Below are 6,716 nucleotides of genomic sequence, written 5' to 3'. Positions count from 1 at the left end.
AAAATAAAAAATAAAATAAAAATCAACTATTAATTTTATTAATTTTTATAAATTACTAATAGTAATTTTTAAGCTCCAGGTTTATGATAACCCATGGTATTCATGTGAGCATAGACTATTTAAAGGGGAAATTCTATCATCTTAGATCCATCTTAATTCTGGGTCTACCAAGTGCTCAGAGGGATAAATAGATTTCATCCCTCTAAGAGTGGTAGATGTGGAGTTAAGATGGATATAGGTTGGTTTTTATGATAATGAAGATATTAAATAGACTTAGGAAATTATATTGTAAAAACATCTTAAGGTGAATGGTTAAAGCATAGACATTGGACAAGTATATTTGTATACTTCTATTTTAAATTGAAACAAATATAGAGCTAAAAGGAATGGATTGATTACACTAGTCATCCTTCTATAACTTTCCAACATATGCTGGAGTAAACAAATTGTAATTTGGGTAATTTTTCTAATTGCAAACAGGGACATACTTGTGTATTGGTAGGGTGGTTATGAGTTCCTTAGAAGTGATGAATTTGAATTTTTCTTGGTTTTATATATAGTATTAGGCTTTTTCTCATGTTTTCTGTGAATGGCACGAGTGAATTTTATCCTACACCTACTAGGTTATCAATATGTAATTTCGGTAATTTTGATTTCAAAAGATATTTTAAAGAAATGCAATGATTTCATTTGTGTATTCAATAAACACAAGATTTTATAATTGAGTAAAATATTCGCCATGCCTGGTGAGAGATTCGCCAAAAAAGTATATATACATATCATATTATTGATAAAATCGCCTTCCATTTTTCCTATATACCATGGAGATTCGCCCATTTATTATACATGTAAATTTAGGGGGGGTTCTTAAAATTTTCCCTGACAGTACATGGAACTGTCTTGGATGAGGGTGCGTTAGTTAGCCTCATGCCTTTCACTACTTGGCAAGCTTTGGGTTCCCCACAGCTTGTGTTTGTCATGGAGAAATTATTGGCATTTGATGGAGGGACCAGTCAACCTTTAGGGATCCTCCTGAAGTTTCCTATTACTTTGGGAGGCAAAATCATCTATATCGATGTGATGGTTGTCCAAGGTGCTTTAGATTTCAGTCTTCTCCTTGGTCATGACCATGTTTATGCCATGGGGGCCCTTGTCTCTTCACTTTTCCGTGTGGTTTGTTTTCCACATGATGGAAGAATGGTGAGCATCGATCAATTATCGTTCTTTAGTCCCCTGGTGCCTACTATGCAACCATCGTCTCCTATTAGTTCTTGCTTGCAAGCAGTACCTTCCTAGCCGCAGGTCAATTATGTGGCTACCCGTTCCATCTCCACCTCTACTAATGATCATGTAGATGGTCTTGTACTGGGGGCATTGGAACCTGATCTATCATTCGTGTTTCATGACATGTGTTCCTCTCGGAGCATGTTTCTTCCATCCCGCGAAGATATCTTGGGAGCCATGTTCACCAGAAGCCCATGAACGGGAGTCTCGAGGATAGTTTGATATTGTGTCAACCTCGTTAAAAAATGAAACAAGGGGTGTGGAGCATAGTTCCTTGTCTTGTGTCAAGCTCGTTAAAAAATGAAATAAGGAGTGTTGAGGAAAGTTCTAGATCTTGTGTCAACCTTGTTAAAAGGTAAAATAGGGTTATGAGGATAGTTCTTTTACTCTGTCAACCTCATTAAAAAATGAAACAACTCCCTTTTTCAAATCGAGTCTTTGATTAAGATCTCGTAAAATCTGAGTCGAGTCTTTCCAAGATCTTGAAAGTGAACCTTCATTCCATCCACCTCGTTGAACGCAATGAATCTTGGGGGCATGTACCTCAATTTTCATCATTATGCTGCGGGCATGTGAACTTATAACATGCATAGTTTTTCATTTCAAGCTTGTGTAAACATGAAACCGAATCCAAGCAGAGTTCTCCATGGTTCAAGCTTGTGTAAAAATGAGCTCATACCTGATTTATATCTCGTGATTATCATTTTTATCCACTAAATTCTGCTAGATGAGCCTTGGTTGTTTCATTCCATCACCACCATCTCTTTGGCCAATCAAATGCTTTCACTTGGTTGTTTTTCCTTTCCTAAGGAACCGCAATAATGAGTGTTTTTATTAGCCAGCCTCTTGACCATTACATGTTCTGAGCAGTTCCACCATTGTCAGAACCAGTTGCTACCTTTTATACCACTCATTCCTCCAAGATGAGTCTCCTTTAAGCTCTTTTATGACTCGTAAAAGATGAAAAGATTGCTGAGATTTTCCCTTTTAGCTCATTAAATGGATTAAAAAGGCAGTCCACTTTCAACTCTTTTCTGACCGTATAAACATAAAAAGATCGTTGGACTTTTGTCGTTTCGATTTCGATACTAGTTATGAAATGACGTGTCTTCGATCATTTTTTTACTTTTTTGGATTAGAGCTGCTAATTATGAAAAGTGCTCCTTGATCGTAATGGTCAAGGGGTTCTCTCAAGTATTATTTTATACTTTTTCGAGCTCGAGCGACACAAATTTACGAAAAAGGACCCCCATGGAGTTTTCTTTTCCATGTCTTTTTCAAAATCTCTAAACATGAAAAAGACTGCAAGTTTTCCCTATGTCGGACTCATTAAACCCTGATGGCATTGGACTCATCACCATGACGAGACTCAAGCTTCTCCTCCCTAGGGCTCGTTAAACTATTACTAGGTTGGATTCTTCCGAAGGTCAAACTTATATTACAAGCATATGCTATCCCCTTCAAGCTTGTTTTCAAAAATAATTGGGGTACTCGCCAACAATGGTGGGGGAAAAATTTGGAAGTCATCATTGGTTACCTGAGGTAGCTAGTCACTCTTGAACATCGAAACTTTTTCTTCTTGTCAGGTTGGGATATTCACACATCATCAGTTGGCCTTCCGGGGTTCTGGGTTGCCATTTTGCTTTATTCCATTTGATCCATGTTGTCTCCACCAAGCCTTTGATCCTTTGGTACCAAGATGCTACCACATTCCGGAGTCGTGTCGCCGATATGTTCAAGAGTATAATCCTTCTGTATTTCATACCCTTACCTCCTCCTCTAATACTCTGTTTCACCATCTACCACTTTTTCCTTGTCTCGTGTTGTTGACGGGGGAAAAATTATGGCCCTCCTGTGACGGGTTGTCTCCTGTCGATGCCAGCTCATTATCTAGGAGACTGTTCTAGAGATCCCCTTCGGTACCTTGGAGCTTGCATGCCTCAATGGCAAGTTCTTCGCACCTGACGATAGGCTTTCATCATTGGTCTTCGATTGGGTGATTCCATGGGTGTTCGAATTTAGCTAATTTTTCACACTTAGCGGATTGTACTGAATAATACCTTGAGATCCATTGACATTATTGGTGGTTTCTCTCACACTTGTTAATGGTTTTCATCATTGGCCGGTAATCAAGAAACTTTCTATCATTCTTGACTTCAGCAGATTTGTTCGCATGCTAGAATTTTTACTATACATCAGATGAGTTTCAAGACCCTGAACTCAAATTACATATGTTTGGGCTACGTGGATTGGTTCATGATTGCATATATGACTCTTTGATGGATGGCTACAACCATACCTGAGTCTTCATGGACGGTTGTGACCATACCTGTATCATTGTCATGGTCTTGTCAACTGGATGGTTGTGTCCATACCATAGACCTAGTTTCATATGACTTCTGGATGGATGTGCCCATACTTGGACTATATGTATTTCACTATCAGAGATATCAGTTGTACTTGCGCATGCAGGTTCTTCAAGGCAGTTTTCTAGTTCAGACAGTTTCGTAAAGCATTTCACCCCTCCCACTCTCTCAGGATTCACGCTTTAGGGGGCATCTGTTACACAGCAATTTGTCACTGTCCTCATGTCATTCCCTCTATTGTGTCATGTGTCCAATAAAAATGTTCATATCTTCCCACTGATCTAGGGAGATTAAACAAATTCTCTCTAATGCTGAAGATTGACCCTTTTTGACTAAGTGTCTGCATCGTCGCTAGTAAATCCTCAAAATCTGCGACGATTCTCTGTCATGCACTGTATCATTGCGACGCCGTTGCTAGTCCCTAGTTCATGACCCACGATGATCTAGATTTGGTGAATTAGTTCAAACAGTTGGCCTTCTGGATGTTTCTAGAGCTAGTTGTTGGGTCAGTTTGGGTCGCCTTTCCTCCTCTGGGATGGTGGTTCCATGTTAGGCCCCTATACTACTAGTGAAACCCCTTATTTTTATTAGTACAACCCACTTATTATATTGATGTACCCATGGAGTGCCCATATTGTTACTCTTGTGCCCCATAGAAGCCCACTATTGTTATTATTGTGCCCTTACATATTATTGTTATGTCGGCTCTGATTATGTTATGACCCCTTAGACTCCTATATAGAAAGGAGGTATTTTCATTTGTATCATCCAAGAAATTTTCATTTATGTAATGTAAAGGAGGTTCCCCCCTTGAAGAGGCTAAATTCTAAGGTGTTGATCTCTCTTTTCTATCTTTTTGTGAGTTGGTTTCATAATATTTGGTATCAGAGCTTTGGATTCTAGGGTTTTGCTGCTCCGAACAGGTCATCGTGTTTTTTTGCTATAAATTTTTTCTGTGACGCTTCAGAAGTCGTAAAAAATACCTGTTTGAGAAGAAATCGCGCTGAACCTTGGGTCCAAATTTTAGAGCTTTTCGCGCTATATTTTCGGAGATATGATCTAAGGAAGTTGGTCTTTTTGCAGACTCTTGAATTACATTCCAAACAGGTGACCTGGGGAAAATCATCATAACTTTCTCTCTGGGGATTGGATTGAAATTTCATAAGAAGGTATAGAAAGAGGACGGACTGTAGTTTCTTTTATATCTTTCTCAAAGCCAAAGGTTGAAAAATTGAGACGTGGCACTTCATACAAGTTCGCTCTTCTGGAAAGGTATATAATCAGGTCATCTTGGGAGATTGTGCATAAATTTTTCTTGGAGAATCCAATTTGGATCAGACTGGTGGCATTGGAAAGAGGACACAGATGGCTACTACAAGTAGCAATTTCAGAACTTAAATATCCAAATGTATAGATTTATAGTCATTTCAAGATCGAGGCCCTAAAATCAAGAAAAAGCAAGATGAGGAAGTTTGATGGCAAGGATCCGGTAAATTGGATACTTCAGATGGAGCAATATTTTGATCTGCATGGTGTACCACTGTTACAAAAGGTATGTATTGCATATTTATATTTAGAACTGGATCAATTTTTATGGTATAAAGGGCTTTGTTCTCGTAAACAGCTTGTTACATGATCAATTCTCACAGAAGAAATGATAGCACATTATGAGGATACAAAGAGCAACACCTTTTTTGGAGCAACACCACAACAATTGGAAAGAGTAAAAGGGATTTGTGACATACTAGAAAGTAAAATTATGGAAATAGGGAAGTCTACCCCTCATAATTATAAATATGGAAGTGTTGTTTCTCCTAGCCTTCCACAACCTACAAGGGTTACACCACAACAATTGGAAGAAAATAGAGAAAAAGGGCTTTGTTACAATTGTGATAACAAATGCACTAAAGGTCATAAATGTGCCGAGAAGAAATTATTTTACATAGAGTATGAAGAGGAGGAAGAAAAGGATCAAGAAACATCAAAAGAAGAGGATATATGCCAGGACCCAACCCCAGTGAAAGAAGAAATGAATCAGACCATATCTTGTAAACTATTGGAAAGAATGACCACTCCTCAAACTCTCAAGATAGAAGGACATATCAAGAAGAAAAAGGTGCAAGAAGTGAAAGATCACATCAAGAAAGAAGAAATGGATCCAACCATATCTTGTAATTCATTGGTCATAATTACCACTCCTCAAACTATCAACATAGAAGGACATATCAAGAAGAAAAATGTTCAAGAAGTGAAAGATCACATCGAGCGTCAAGAAATGATTCCGACCATATCTTGTAAAGGTTTGGAAGAAATTACCACTCCTCAAACTCTAAAGATACAAGGACATATCAAGAAGAAAAAGGTTCAAGTAGTGAAAGATCACTGTTTAGTCAATTTAGTGTTCCTAAATTGATGTCATTAATTGTCAACCCGGGGCTCGTAAGCTGATGAAGTGAAGGTGTACTATATGTACTTAAGCAACTTTCTTAGAGCTTTTGTCGTTTGGGGTGTTGTTTATGGTTAACTTATCTTCCTAAGATGGAGTGATGATTATAGACAGATGACTGCAAGTGTGTGAAAAGTGAGTTCTAGATGAGTGAAAGTGTGTGAATGGTGATTTCTAATTACTTGCTGAATTTGTAAAGGAAAAGAACTTGAAAGAAATGAATAAATTGAAATGACTTGAAAGTAAATGACCACGTTCTAATGGCATTAGTCTCTACCCATATTGCTGCAAATAAAAGAAACAAGAAAATCACTTCAAGGATTGATGATAATGGTTATCTCTTCCTAACTCCCTGCTTCTACCACATAGTACTGCGTAAAACACGATTAGGAAGTAGCTGAAGACAAATCCAAGAATTGATAAAAACTCTAAGTGACAAATTATAGCACTACTAAGCCTTTTCCATCATACTGCTTCCTACATGTGTGATTATGTGTAACAAGTGGAAAAAGTATTAGTGCCACAAGCCAAGACTACTTAAAAACAAGCTGCAATTAATTAGTGTTCTGTTCTCTTGAAAGATAAGCCATTCATGATAAAGAGAGCATAAATTAGTCAGC

This window comes from Pinus tabuliformis, chromosome 4_2 (assembly GCF_031772625.1).
Source record: "Pinus tabuliformis cultivar Carrire ecotype Pingquan chromosome 4_2, CPIR1, whole genome shotgun sequence".
Taxonomy (NCBI): domain Eukaryota; kingdom Viridiplantae; phylum Streptophyta; class Pinopsida; order Pinales; family Pinaceae; genus Pinus; species Pinus tabuliformis.
The sequence above is the reverse complement of the archived record's forward strand: the minus strand, read 5'-3'. Positions refer to the sequence as shown.